Raw genomic sequence first — 16,448 nt, 5'->3', positions numbered from 1 at the left:
ATGCAAAGCTAGCATAGCATTTTGTGTAGCATGTAGCACGCAACATTTTCACAAAAACCAGATAACCAAATAAATAAAATCATTTACCTTTGAAGAGCTTCTGATGTTTTCAATGAGGAGAGTCTCAGTCACATACCAAATGCGCAGTGTTTCCTGAAAGCGTCTGTGTGTAGGAGAAATCGTTCCGTTTTCTACATTGCGTCTGGCTACCGAAACGAACCGAAAATGCAGTCACCTACAACGTGAAACTTTTTCCGGATTAACTACATAATATCGACCGAAACATGGCAAACGTTGTTTGGAATCAATCCTCAAGGTGTTTTTTCACATATCTCTTCATTGACATGCAGTTCGTGGAAGCTTGCTTTCCTCTCTGTGTCCCATGGAAAAATACTGGCAGGTGACTTTTGCGCACCAATTTCGGCGCAGGACACCGGGCGGACACGTGGTAAATGTGGTCTGTTATGGTCAATCTTCCAATGATCTGCCCACAAATACGTCACAATGCTGCAGACACCTTGGGGAAACGACAGAAAGGGCAGGCTCGTTCCTCTTGCGTTCACAGCCATATAAGGAGATAATGAAAAACAGAGCCTCAAAAATCCTTGTCATTTCCTGGATGCCATCTCATCTTGGTTTTGCCTGAAGCTCACGTTTTAGGGCACGCACAGAGAAGATCTTTGTATTTCTGGACACGTCAGAGTGTTTTCTTTCGAACGGTAGCAATTATATGCATAGTCGAGCATCTTTTTGTGACAAAATATCTTGTTTAAAACGGGAACGTTTTTCATCCAAAAATAAAATTGCGCCCCCAGAGCATCAACAGATTAAATGTATCTGGCTAAGGTGTATGTGAACTTCCGACTTCAAATGTACATTTGATGCAGCATTATGATGACTCATTGTCACAATGGTAGGGATTAACTGAGCCGGTTTTGGATAATTTACCAGTCATTGTTTCAATTTAGCCTTGAAATGCGTGAACAGAGTCCAGGAGCCAAGATGATTTGGATGGACTCCGTCATTCCTGTAGAGTATCTTTTGTTTCCAGATGGTGTCAAAGTTATCAATAAAAGTGACTCCAGCAGAGCTGTATTTTAGCCAGATGTGTAATGCCAGTAGTCTGCTAAATCCTTCACACCCTATGATGACAGCTGGTGATTTTGAATGGGCTGGTCACCCAGGCAGCCTCACGGCCTGGTGAGGCTGGGAGCTCTGAGGATCTGAACCCGAGGTAGAAGCCACTAGAGAGGGAGACTGAGCCGAGGACGAAGATGCAGGTACCTCCAGATGCGATCTTGATTGGGAAGCCACCAAGGACGAAGGCGCTGGAACCTCTGGATCCAGGACGGCAAAGCTGTTTCTGGTCTGTGTCAGTTCCTGGCTCAACATCTTCATGGTGACCTCCGTTGCCAGAGGACGCCTTCTTCGACTTCCACGGCAAGTGACGTACCTCCATGGCTGGTTGGTTGGGTGGAGATCAGCTCCGTTCTCCAGAGAATGGGGAGACCCCTCCAGGGTTGGAACCCTGCCTAGCACCGGCGAGTTGGCTGTGCAGAGCCGACACTGCGGCGAAACTTCCACCAGACAAGAGCAGCATGCGGCTACTGGGGCGGTAGAAAAATAAAAAGAAGGTGGGTGTGGGTTCCCTAGTAGCTTATGTAGATTTGCTACTTCATTGCTAAGAGTAGGTATTTTGCTCCTGTAGTCCTCTGCAAGCAAGCAGTTGCTACATTGAAAGTCAGCTCAGTCCACATTGTCCCGGAACAAAGCAAAGTAAACGAAGCTGCTGCAACGCTGGAAACATTCAATAGCGGCCTCCATTTGAGATCGCCGAGCCAGCTAGGCTAGCTGGGCTTTCGCGTCTCTCCCCTGTCAGGAATCTGGCAGGATCCCGCGACAGACAGCAGCGCTCACAGCAATTTAGCCCAACAGAGCCGCAGGATTCTAAATAAAATAAGTATATAAAACACTGTCAGCTTTTAAGCTTGAGAGGATCTGTAGAGCAGATAGGTAAGAACTTCCCAAATCCAGGTGAGCCAAGCTTAATAGCGTCATTCCCAATTACTCGAGGCTGTCATCACTGCCAAAGGTGGTTCAACAAAATACTGAGTAAAGGTTCCGAAAATGTATGATGATGTGGTATGAGTTTTTTTTTTACTTTAAATACATTTGCAAACATTTCTAAAAACCTGTTTTTGCTTTGTATTACTTTGGGGGATTGTGTGTAGATTGATGAGGGGGGGAAAACATTTAATCCATTTAAGAATAAGGCTGTAATGTAACTAAAGTCAAGGAGTCTGAATACTTTCCGAATGCACTGTACGTGTGTGTGTGTTTGGGGGGGGGGGGATGAAATTAAGCGTAACCAGTTCAGAAGGGAAACTTGAGTGTGGTTGATTGCATCAGCTGATATTGCACGAATTGGATTCACACACCAATTACATGTAGTCTATTTAGTCGACCAGTTCTACACATGCTTCCTCGATGCCGGATGTCACCCGCTCTCATGCGCTGGTGTCTCTTGCTGCTGTAACTAGCTGTTACCCTCTATGTTTGCTGTTTCTGATATCCCACCACCAACCCAGCCTCCACCTGTATGGGTTCTGTTTCTTCCATCAGGGGATTTGATATAGCATATCGTGCTCACTGACTGTAGTTATAGTACCATTTTCATATGACGCTTGGCTCTGGCAGTGAGCTACCCTGATGGAGCAGGTGGGGTTTTCTTTCTGAACATACTTTGCATGTAAGAGAAGTGTTCAATCAGGATGTTTTGGTGTGAGGGATGTATTTGTGAAAGAGAGACAGATGGAAGGACAGAGAAAGAGAGAATGAGTTCATGCATGTGTTTCTATTCAGTATAGACCTATATCCTAAGACCTACAGTATCAACCATCCTCTCAATACACTATGTTTCCTAGTTAGCAGTGGGGACATCACATTATCACATACAATCTAGCCTGTGTGGGCTGTCTGTGTGAGTCTGTTGTGGATGGCAACATTCACAGTGCCTGTTGGTTCATCCTCAGGAATTGCCTGTGTCCATCACTAGAGGGAGTGTTCAGTCTGGACTAACACTAACACTAACATGGGCCAACAGACAGGATGGGTAGATGGAGCTGGAGTGGTCTGAGACAGGGAGATAGAGGGCTAGGAGAGAGGTTGAGAGGAGAGAGAGACACACAGAGAGAGAGAGAGAGAGAGAGAGAGAGAGAGAGAGAGAGAGAGACACACACAGAGGCACACACACACACACACACACACACACACACACACACACACACACACACACACACACACACACACACACACACACACACACACACACACACACACACACACACACACACACACACACACACACACACACACACACAGAGAGAGCTACACACACAGAGGAAGAGAGACACACACACACACAGAGACATACAGAGACAGAAACAGAGATGAATACAGATGGAGACACACTCATCACAGGGAGTCATTACTAACTGGAGTTTGCTCATGTTTAATATCCATAGTCTGACTTGCCTACTTAAAAAAAAAATGTCTCTACCACCACTGTCTCAGTCTTGGCCTCAGTCTCTATTTAAATAGCTTCCTCTTGCTCTCTGTCTCCTGTCTCAGGCCGAGGTTGTTCGTTGCCATTCCCGTTCACAGCTCACTTGCCACATATGAAAATATGTATGTGGGACTAATTGAATTTAGTGATACATGACTTGACAGATAAGGAAGCAGTTGTAAAGCAGGCTGGCTATGAAAGATAATGCATTCTAACTGGTAAACAGGCCACTGTCCCTCTGTATTCTTCATTCATATTGTAAGCAGTGTTTCAGCAAGTGCCGGGGAAGTTTGAATGGAATTGGTTTGTTAATCTGTATTTACTGATGTGCGATTATTGGAACAGAGCATCTCTCTCTCTCTCTCTCTCTCTCTCTCTCTCTCTCTCTCTCTCTCTCTCTCTCTCTCTCTCATGGCTATAGTGCGTTTATGCTTGACTTAACCTGTATTTAATGTAAATGTATTACATGTACTATACATGCATGCAGAATTCAAGATACACTTATTTGAACTCTGCCTGACATTTGACACGCACTGTGTAGAATAGACATTAGTCAAAGCTGCTATGATTTAAACAAAAAACTATTCTGTTATTCTAACATCTCAAGATGAACCTAGAAAAAGACAGAGGTTAAAGCGGATGACAATACATCAAAATATATTCATATTTGTATATATAACTTCTATCAACCTTTTCTTCTTACTCAACAGGAACGGCATTAATATCATATTTTGTGTCATCGCCATGCCAGCTGCAAATAGTCCTGACATTTACGAGACGCTATTGCTGCAACTTGTGCGTGTCCGAAGTTGTCAGCGACATTTTTATTTAAAAAATGTCTTGTTGTTGTAATTTTACCCCATTTTCCTGATATCCAATTGCATTCTTGTCTTATTGCTGCATCTCCCCAACAGGATCAGGAGAGGCGAAGGTCAAGTCATGCATCCTCTGAAATCTCGCCCGCCAAGCCACGCTGCTTCTTAACATCCGCTCACTTAACTCCGCAGCAGCACCACTGTACCGGAGGAAACACCATTCAACTGACAACCCAGGTCAGCATGCGGGCGCCCGGGCCTCCAAATGGAGTCGCTAGAGCACGAGGAGCCAAGTAAACCACCCCAGCCAAACCATCCCCCTAACCCGGAACGCCAATTGTGCTCCGCCTATGAGACTCCCAGTCACAACACACCCTGGGATTGAACCCTAAACTGAAGTGACACCGCAACACAGTGCCTTAGATCACTGCACTACTTGGGAGGCCCGGCAACAACAATTACCCCCTCCCCGAGCTCAGAGTGATGGGCACCAAAGAGCTGCTGTGATGTCAGACAGGGCCGGGTCAAACCATTCACTGACATGCCGAGGGGGGTTGGGAGCACCACAGTGTAGAAAACCTCAGGAGTGGGTCCTAATACAGTAAACAGTATTAGGGCTGGGTCTGATACTGTTAACTGTTTAAGACATGATGCTATATACTGGGTGTGTGACGGACATGGATTTTTGGGTGAAGGTTATCTGTCAGATAAATGGCCGGGGTCACGTTATAAAATTAAACATATATACATTGGGGTCTGAAAATATGGACAATTTCGATAAATGACTAATGACTGAATACTATTATAAATTAATATTATAAAAACTGAGCTATATATACTGTCTGCTCAAAACAGTTGGAAAATGATCTAATTTTAAGCTAAATACAAATGCTCAGAGAAAGAGATTTTGTTTAACAAGTAATTACGTTTTTCTCGTAAAGGTAGGGGTAAGCATTTTTGAAACGACCAAAAGATTCTTATATGTTTGGAATGTTTAGTCCTACGTATATTCCTAACACAAAAGTACTACATCAAGCTTGTGACTCTACAAAGTTGATGGATGCATTTGCAGTTCATTTTGGTTGTGTTTCAGATTATTTTGTGCCCAATAGAAATTCATCGTAAATAATGCATTGTGCCATTTTTTATTTAATGTTATTGTAAGTAAGAATAGAATATGTTTCCAAACGCTTCCACATTAATGTATGAATGAATGAATGAATCACGAATAATGACAAGAGAGAAAGTTACATAGGGTCAAAGATCATACCCCTAAGACATGTGGGACGGCAGGTAGCCTAGTGGTAAGATCATTGGGCCAGTAACAGAAAGTTTGGTGGATCGAGTCCCCGAGCTCAAAATCTGTCCTTCTGCTCCTTAACAAGGCAGTTAACCCACTTTTCCTAGGCTGTCATTGTAAATAAGAATTTGTTCTTAATAACTGACTTGCCTAGTTAAATAAAGGTAAGATAAAACACCGTCCCTTGTTATTGTAATGGTGAGAGGTTAGCATGTCTTGGGGGTATGATCTTTGACCCTCTGTATAATTTCTGTTGAAACGGTTAGGACAGTTATTTTATTTTCATGACAGTCTTCATCCATAATCTGCGGTTTCACGATTAAACAATTAGCGTGCCAGTCCTAGGTGTTATGACTGTAGGAGAGATGTACTCTAGTATGTTGTATTTCTACAAAGATGTAAAGCCTTAGCTTTACATCTTTACATTCACGATTCATTCGACACAGTCGATAAAGAAGGCAAACAAGCCAGTTTAACTGAAAAATAGAAAAACGAACCAACAACCAACATCAGCCACCGTCATAGAGCTCACAGAGCATCCGATGCTTACATTTGATCACAAAAGATTGAAAAACAACAGTCAACGAGAGAACTATGTTATTTTTTATCAAATGCTTATCAAGAGGGAAGTCTTTGAAACAAAATAATCTACCGGTGTTCCTTAGGAGGGCTGTGTGGGGCTGCTGACTACACTATGCATACACAGACACACATACACACACATACAGAGACACAGACACACACAAACACTCATATATACACACACACACTCATATACACACACACATACACACACATACAGAGAGACACACACACACACTCATATATATACACACACTCATATACACACACACATACACACATACAAAGACACACACACACACACACACACACTCATATATACACACACACTCATTTACACACACATACACACTCATATATATACACACACACACACACATACACACACTCATATATACACACACACTCATATACACACACACACAGACAGACACACATTTGGAGATATACATTTAAAAGATCTGAAAACATGGTGGATCTGGGAAGTATCATTTCCTGCTTCGCTGCACTGTGGCATCATGGGATGTCTAATTCAGTGGAGTGGAAAGCAGACAAAGAGAAGCGCAAATAAAGGCATTCTATTGCACACACACACACACACACACACACACACACACACACACACACACACACACACACACACACACACACACACACACACACACACACACACACACACACACACACACACACACACACACACACACACAGAGAGCTACACACACAGATACAATTAAAGACACAGAGAAACACATACAAAGAGAAACCACACACAGAAACATTTTGAAACACACACACACACAGAAACGCACACACCCCACAATGCCTCAGCCATGATCTAAAATTAGATATTAAGCGATTTAAAGTGACTCTGGAAATCTGATTGGGAAGTAGAGGGAACTAAGTAAGGACATTGGGGGTCAAATCTAGATGTAGAATCTCTGTCACTACAGTCTCTGTCTTAATCATCTCCATCTCGCACATGTCAAACGCATGTGTTGTCTATATGATCAGTCATATGTGTCTGTCAATACATGTGTAGCCTACAGAGTGTGGAGGAATTCAATTCACAACTCCATATCTAGTGTAGTGCTTTGGTTCTGAACCCTATTGAGTCCCCATCTTCAAAAGAGGATTCCACTGTACAACCCCACATACAGTGTCACGTTGTCTAATGATTGGAGACAGGCACAAGGGGTTTTATTTACTCCACCCAAGGAAAAGAGCGAGGTGTAAACCTCTAAACAACACCTGTAAAACAAGTGTACAATAACACGTAGCATGGAAGCTGATACAACAGCACAGGTACTCACAGGACTAACGGACATGGAAACAATAACCGACAAGGACAATTGGCAACAGTGGGCACAAATATAACATACTAATCAGGGGGAACGGGAACCAGGTGTGCGTAATGAGACAAGACGGTGTTGGTGGTAATGAATCCAGTTCAGTGATGCCTAGAAGGCCGGTGACTAGACCTCCGGTGCTGGTGAACGGAATGAACAGCAGTACCTACATACAGTATGGATTCACTATCTGTAGAGAGGATCCCACGGTACAATCCTACATACAGTATGGATTCACTATCTGTAAAGAGTATCCTACGGTACAATCCTACATACAGTATGGATTCACTATCTGTAAAGAGTATCCCACCGTACAATCCAACATACAGTATGGATTCACTATCTGTAAAGAGTATCCTAAGGTACAATCCTACATACAGTATGGATTCACTATCTGTATAGAGTATCCCACCGTACAATCCTACATACAGTATGGATTCACTATCTGTAAAGAGGATCCCACGGTACAATCCTACATACAGTATGGATTCACTATCTGTAAAGAGTATCCCACCGTACAATCCTACATACAGTATGGATTCACTATCTGTAAAGAGGATCCCACCGTACAATCCTACATACAGTATGGATTCACTATCTGTAAAGAGGATCCCACGGTACAATACTGCATACAGTATGGATTCACTAACTGTAAAGAGGATCCCACTGTATAATCCTACATACAGTATGGATTCACTATCTGTAAAGAGTATCCCACCGTACAATCCCACATACAGTATGGATTCACTATCTGTAAAGAGTATCCTACGGTACAATCCAACATACAGTATGGATTCACTATCTGTAAAGAGTATCCTACGGTACAATCCTACATACAGTATGGATTCACTATCTGTAAAGAGTATCCCACCGTACAATCCCACATACAGTATGGATTCACTATCTGTAAAGAGTATCCTAAGGTACAATCCTACATACAGTATGGATTCACTATCTGTATAGAGTATCCCACCGTACAATCCTACATACAGTATGGAATCACTATCTGTAAAGAGGATCCCACGGTACAATCCTAAATACAGTATGGATTCACTATCTGTAAAAGAGGATCCCACAGTACAATCCTACATACAGTATGGATTCACTATCTGTAAAGAGTATCCCACCGTACAATCCTATGTACAGTATGGATTCACTATCTGTAAAGAGTATCCCACTGTATAATCCTACATACAGTATGGATTCACTATCTGTAAAGAGGATCCCACCGTACAATCCTACATACAGTATGGATTCACTATCTGTAAAAGAGGATCCCACTGTACAATCCTACATACAGTATGGATTCACTATCTGTAAAAGAGGAACCCACTGTATAATCCTACATACAGCATGGATTCACTATCTGTAAAAGAGGATCCCACTGTACAATCCTACATACAGTATGGATTCACTATCTGTAAAGAGTATCCCACTGTACAATCCTACATACAGTATGGATTCACTATCTGTAAAGAGGATCCCACTGTACAATCCTACATACAGTATGGATTCACTATCTGTAAAGAGTATCCCACAGTACAGTCCTACATACAGTATGGATTCACTATCTGTAAAGAGTATCCCACTGTATAATCCTACATACAGTATGGATTCACTATCTGTAAAAGTATCCCACCGTACAATCCTACATACAGTATGGATTCACTATCTGTAAAAGAGTATCCCACCATACAATCCTACATACAGTATGGATTCACTATCTGTAAAGAGTATCCCACAGTACAGTCCTACATACAGTATGGATTCACTATCTGTAAAGAGTATCCCACTGTATAATCCTACATACAGTATGGATTCACTATCTGTAAAGAGTATCCCACCGTACAATCCTACATACAGTATGGATTCACTATCTGTAAAGAGGATCCCACGATACAATCCTACATACAGTATGGATTCACTATCTGTAAAGAGGATCCCACCGTACAATCCTACATACAGTATGGATTCACTATCTGTAAAGAGGATCCCACTGCATAATCCTACATACAGTATGGATTCACTATCTGTAAAGAGTATCCCATAGTACAGTCCTACATACAGTATGTATTCACTATCTGTAAAGAGGATCCCATGGTACAATCCTACATACAGTATGGATTCACTATCTGTAAAGAGGATCCCACTGTATAATCCTACATACAGTATGGATTCACTATCTGTAAAAGAGGACCCCACTGTATAATCCTACATACAGTATGGATTCACTATCTGTAAAAGAGGACCCCACGGTACAATCCTACATACAGTATGGATTCACTATCTGTAAAGAGTATCCCACCGTACAATTCTACATACAGTATGGATTCACTATCTGTAAAAGAGGATCCCACTGCATAATCCTACATACAGTATGGATTCACTATCTGTAAAAGAGGATCCCACTGTATAATCCTACATACAGTATGGATTCACTATCTGTAAAAGAGGATCCCACTGTATAATCCTACATACAGTATGGATTCACTATCTGTAAAGAGGATCCCACCGTACAATCCTACATACAGTATGGATTCACTATCTGTAAAAGAGGATCCCACTGTACAATCCTACATACAGTATGGATTCACTATCTGTAAAGAGTATCCCACCGTACAATCCTACATACAGTATGGATTCACTATCTGTAAAAGAGGATCCCACTGCATAATCCTACATACAGTATGGATTCACTATCTGTAAAGAGTATCCCACTGTATAATCCTACATACAGTATGGATTCACTATCTGTAAAAGAGGATCCCACTGTACAATCCTACATACAGTATGGATTCACTATCTGTAAAGAGTATCCCACCGTACAATCCTACATACAGTATGGATTCACTATCTGTAAAGAGTATCCCACTGTATAATCCTACATACAGTATGGATTCACTATCTGTAAAAGAGGATCCCACTGCATAATCCTACATACAGTATGGATTCACTATCTGTAAAGAGGATCCCACGATATAATCCTACATACAGTATGGATTCACTATCTGTAAAGAGGATCCCACTGCATAATCCTACATACAGTATGGATTCACTATCTGTAAAGAGTATCCCACCGTACAATTCTACATACAGTATGGATTCACTATCTGTAAAAGAGGATCCCACTGCATAATCCTACATACAGTATGGATTCACTATCTGTAAAAGAGGATCCCACTGTATAATCCTACATACAGTATGGATTCACTATCTGTAAAAGAGGATCCCACTGTATAATCCTACATACAGTATGGATTCACTATCTGTAAAGAGGATCCCACGGTACAATACTGCATACAGTATGGATTCACTAACTGTAAAGAGGATCCCACTGTATAATCCTACATACAGTATGGATTCACTATCTGTAAAGAGTATCCCACCGTACAATCCCACATACAGTATGGATTCACTATCTGTAAAGAGTATCCTACGGTACAATCCAACATACAGTATGGATTCACTATCTGTAAAGAGTATCCTACGGTACAATCCTACATACAGTATGGATTCACTATCTGTAAAGAGTATCCCACCGTACAATCCCACATACAGTATGGATTCACTATCTGTAAAGAGTATCCTAAGGTACAATCCTACATACAGTATGGATTCACTATCTGTATAGAGTATCCCACCGTACAATCCTACATACAGTATGGAATCACTATCTGTAAAGAGGATCCCACGGTACAATCCTAAATACAGTATGGATTCACTATCTGTAAAAGAGGATCCCACAGTACAATCCTACATACAGTATGGATTCACTATCTGTAAAGAGTATCCCACCGTACAATCCTATGTACAGTATGGATTCACTATCTGTAAAGAGTATCCCACTGTATAATCCTACATACAGTATGGATTCACTATCTGTAAAGAGGATCCCACCGTACAATCCTACATACAGTATGGATTCACTATCTGTAAAGAGGATCCCACTGTACAATCCTACATACAGTATGGATTCACTATCTGTAAAAGAGGAACCCACTGTATAATCCTACATACAGCATGGATTCACTATCTGTAAAAGAGGATCCCACTGTACAATCCTACATACAGTATGGATTCACTATCTGTAAAGAGTATCCCACTGTACAATCCTACATACAGTATGGATTCACTATCTGTAAAGAGGATCCCACTGTACAATCCTACATACAGTATGGATTCACTATCTGTAAAGAGTATCCCACAGTACAGTCCTACATACAGTATGGATTCACTATCTGTAAAGAGTATCCCACTGTATAATCCTACATACAGTATGGATTCACTATCTGTAAAGAGTATCCCACCGTACAATCCTACATACAGTATGGATTCACTATCTGTAAAAGAGTATCCCACCATACAATCCTACATACAGTATGGATTCACTATCTGTAAAGAGTATCCCACAGTACAGTCCTACATACAGTATGGATTCACTATCTGTAAAGAGTATCCCACTGTATAATCCTACATACAGTATGGATTCACTATCTGTAAAGAGTATCCCACCGTACAATCCTACATACAGTATGGATTCACTATCTGTAAAGAGGATCCCACGATACAATCCTACATACAGTATGGATTCACTATCTGTAAAGAGGATCCCACCGTACAATCCTACATACAGTATGGATTCACTATCTGTAAAAGAGGATCCCACTGCATAATCCTACATACAGTATGGATTCACTATCTGTAAAGAGTATCCCATAGTACAGTCCTACATACAGTATGTATTCACTATCTGTAAAGAGGATCCCATGGTACAATCCTACATACAGTATGGATTCACTATCTGTAAAAGAGGATCCCACTGTATAATCCTACATACAGTATGGATTCACTATCTGTAAAAGAGGACCCCACTGTATAATCCTACATACAGTATGGATTCACTATCTGTAAAAGAGGACCCCACGGTACAATCCTACATACAGTATGGATTCACTATCTGTAAAGAGTATCCCACCGTACAATTCTACATACAGTATGGATTCACTATCTGTAAAAGAGGATCCCACTGCATAATCCTACATACAGTATGGATTCACTATCTGTAAAAGAGGATCCCACTGTATAATCCTACATACAGTATGGATTCACTATCTGTAAAAGAGGATCCCACTGTATAATCCTACATACAGTATGGATTCACTATCTGTAAAGAGGATCCCACTGTACAATCCTACATACAGTATGGATTCACTATCTGTAAAAGAGGATCCCACTGTACAATCCTACATACAGTATGGATTCACTATCTGTAAAGAGTATCCCACCGTACAATCCTACATACAGTATGGATTCACTATCTGTAAAGAGTATCCCACTGTATAATCCTACATACAGTATGGATTCACTATCTGTAAAAGAGGATCCCACTGCATAATCCTACATACAGTATGGATTCACTATCTGTAAAGAGGATCCCACGATATAATCCTACATACAGTATGGATTCACTATCTGTAAAGAGGATCCCACTGCATAATCCTACATACAGTATGGATTCACTATCTGTAAAGAGTATCCCATAGTACAGTCCTACATACAGTATGTATTCACTATCTGTAAAAGAGGATCCCACTGTATAATCCTACATACAGTATGGATTCACTATCTGTAAAAGAGGATCCCACCGTATAATCCTACATACAGTATGGATTCACTATCTGTAAAAGACGATCCCACCGTATAATCCTACATACAGTATGGATTCACTATCCTCTTCCATGTCTGCTGTCTGTTTCCCTGCAGCACTGCCACTACACTCAGAGTCTGAAACATCTGTCACATGGAGCTTACTTTCACAGAGAGTTCTTACATTGCGGTTTCGGTACACAGTACAGTAAATCACAAATTGTCCAGAATCTGCGATTATTGTTTTGGCAGAACGAGTGGTGGACAGAATTAAAATGTTACCTACAGTGAAGTAAGCAAATGACGACACCATCATAGCAGCGATGTTGGTGACCCCAACGTTAACTCCTTTTAATCATGTTCATTCAAATGGGTTGGAGGGGTGGTGGTGGTAGGTATGTGTGTGCGCGCGGGTTAGGCCTTGTGTGTGTGTGTGGCCGTAGCTCAGTGTGTGTGCGTGTGTGTGCGTGCATGCGATACTCCTGAATCCATTCCTTTCGTGCTGAATTAAGTAAATGGTGTCTTCTTGGGAGTAAACATTAAGCTTAACTCGGCATGCACAGTCTTCTAACTCTTTCACAAATGCTTGCCAGTTGTCTGCCATATGACAGCAATCCAGAAAGGTTAAGCAGCAGCATATGGTTCCAAAAGGAAAGAATCTGTGTGAATTGGCTATACTCTCCAAGTCCCCAAAAGGACGAGGAACTCAGGCAATAAACTTGTCTGTGGATTATCATTGAATTCCATCTCTTTGATCTATTTGATCTATTTTTTTAATATATTTTTTTCAGTCCTATAATTTTTTCTCGTGGTCTTCTCTCCTCTCCGTTTATTTCTACTCTTTCTCTCCTCCCTCTCCTCCTATTCCTTTTCCTCTCTCCTCCAAATTTCTGTGTTAGACATCAAGTGCCTGTCTTATTCATTGGAATGACCTTGAGTACGATGTCTTTCTATTTCCACATTAATGATAAACTCCTTCACCAGAGAGCAGTTGGCTACACTTTTCACCCTCATCGGAAGAAACGGCATACCTGTTGAGCCAAATTGACATTTTTTTTCATTTGACAGACTGTGGCCATTTTCTCCCAGGGGATGGTGGGTAAATTAGCTTTCAAAACAAGGACGTATATACTGTAACTACAAATGAAGTACTACAGTAGCCCCGAACAGCCAATGTATTCAGCAACTTACCTGAGGCTTCTGCTGACCAATCACTGCTTTGTGTTTGCCTGTCAAGCTTGCCCTAACGTTTGGCTTGCTCTACCTCACACTCAACGACAATGACATCTGATATTATCAAAGCCTCAAAGCAATCGTACTATAGGTAAATCAATTTACGAATTTGGCCCATATTGTGAAATATGCAATATGCAGGAAAATAGGGCCAGAGAGAGAGAGAGAGAGAGAGAGAGAGAGAGAGAGAGAGAGAGAGAGAGAGAGAGAGAGAGAGAGAGAGGTTGAGAGACCTGTTGGACAAAATTGTGCCTCAGGTTCTTGTTTCGGTTCGTGTTTAACAATATCCATACACGCGGAACAAACATTGCATGCATCACAAAGTTTGTGTTGGGAGCCTCCCCCAGTTCAACGAGTCATTCCTCTCTGTCATTTCTCTTCAGGCCTCTTGCAGCTATGTCATCATAAATCCACTATTGGGATGAAAGGTTAGGGAGCCAAGATAGAGGGGGCTTTGCAGTCTTCCCCCACAATGCATGGACCATGTGTCCTAAAACTTAAGTTTCTAGTATGGAATACACTTATCCATGTCTAAAATGGAATAAACTGTTTTATTTCTGTTCACCCTTCCCAGCGGGCAAAACTGGTTGAGATTGTCATTACAACCGTCATTACAACCATTACAACCATCATTATTACCTTCGTTCAACCAGTATTCCACAGTTTTGCCCACTGGGTTTCTGTATCTCTGGACTTCGAGAAAGAGAGAGAGGAGGACAGAGAAGGGAGAGAGAGAGAGAGAGAGAGTCAGGTCACATTAGAAACGCTCCCCAATGGCTGCATTTTCACAGGTAGCCAAATTCTGATTTTCTTTCCCACTAATTGGTTATTCAACCAATCCCATCAGATCTTTTCACATCAGATCTTTTTCAGAGCTGATCTGATTGGTCAAAAGACCAATTTGTTCAAAATGATCAGAATTGGGCTCCTTGTCTAAATGCAGCCAACGGGGGGGATCAAATGAAATTGTATTTGTCACATGCTTCGTAAACAGCAGGTGTAGATTAACAGTGTAATTACTTACTTATGGATCCTTTGCCAACAATGTAGGTAATTTTTGGTTGTCGGAATAATAGAAAAATAATAACACAAGGAATAAATACACAATGAGTACTGATAACTTGATTATATGCAGTACACGGGTTGATGTGCAGGGGTACGAGCTCATTGAGGTACAGTAGATATGTACAGGTAGGGAATAAGTATAGGTAGGGAATAAGTGACTAGGCAACAGGATTGATAATAAACAGTAACAGGATGTGGTGTACAATCTGTCTCTGTCCCGGGAGGCTGTAGTGGTGTAGGATATTGGCTCGGAGCATGAAGGGGAGGATCACTGCGGGAGAGAGGGAACAATGTTTTAGAACTGTCCTGGTAATTAAGCACCGTCGTGCAGAGTAAACCTCTCTCCTCTCAGCTCTTCTGATCATCCCTCCATCTCTCCCCTCTGTCTCTCTCTTTCTCTTCTGTTCTCCCTCTTTTTATCTATTCTCTATCTTTCCCTTGTTCTCTTCTGCTTCCTCTCCTTTTAACTTTCTCTCATTCCCTCTCTTTCCTTCTCTATTTATTTTCCCTCACTCTCTCTTTCCGCTCACTCTCTCTTTTTCTAAGTGGGGAAAGGAAAGGAGGCCAAACAAAGAGTATTAATCTAGCCTTGTAATTAACGAGGACCTTCAGGTTTTCGCTGGTATATTTGATACGTCTTCAAATTCTATGAAACTCCTGATTTTGCATAAAGGTACCTTGCAGTTAATTACTTCATGTTAATTATTTTGGAGTTATACTTCACCATTTTTAGATCAAGGTCAGTGATTGGTATATTGGGGTTACCGGTGACTGAAGTGTCACCACGGTTTTAATCATCCAGTGATACCTGTTTGATCTACATAATGGTGTGCTGTAGTCAGGGGAATTCAGCCCAGGCATTTTATCCACATCAGCCTACGTCACAGTGCGCA

At 41.4% G+C, this 16,448-nt stretch overlaps 1 protein-coding gene across 1 annotated transcript in view; it reads left to right on the top strand.

The window, feature by feature from the left end:
- Nucleotides 1-16,448, top strand: part of LOC135524130 (VPS10 domain-containing receptor SorCS3-like) — a 212,623-nt gene that overhangs the window by 25,058 nt on the left and 171,117 nt on the right. The window lies entirely within an intron of this gene.

This window comes from Oncorhynchus masou, chromosome 4, assembly GCF_036934945.1.
Source record: "Oncorhynchus masou masou isolate Uvic2021 chromosome 4, UVic_Omas_1.1, whole genome shotgun sequence".
Lineage (NCBI taxonomy): Eukaryota > Metazoa > Chordata > Actinopteri > Salmoniformes > Salmonidae > Oncorhynchus > Oncorhynchus masou.
The sequence above is the reverse complement of the archived record's forward strand: the minus strand, read 5'-3'. Positions and strand labels throughout refer to the sequence as shown.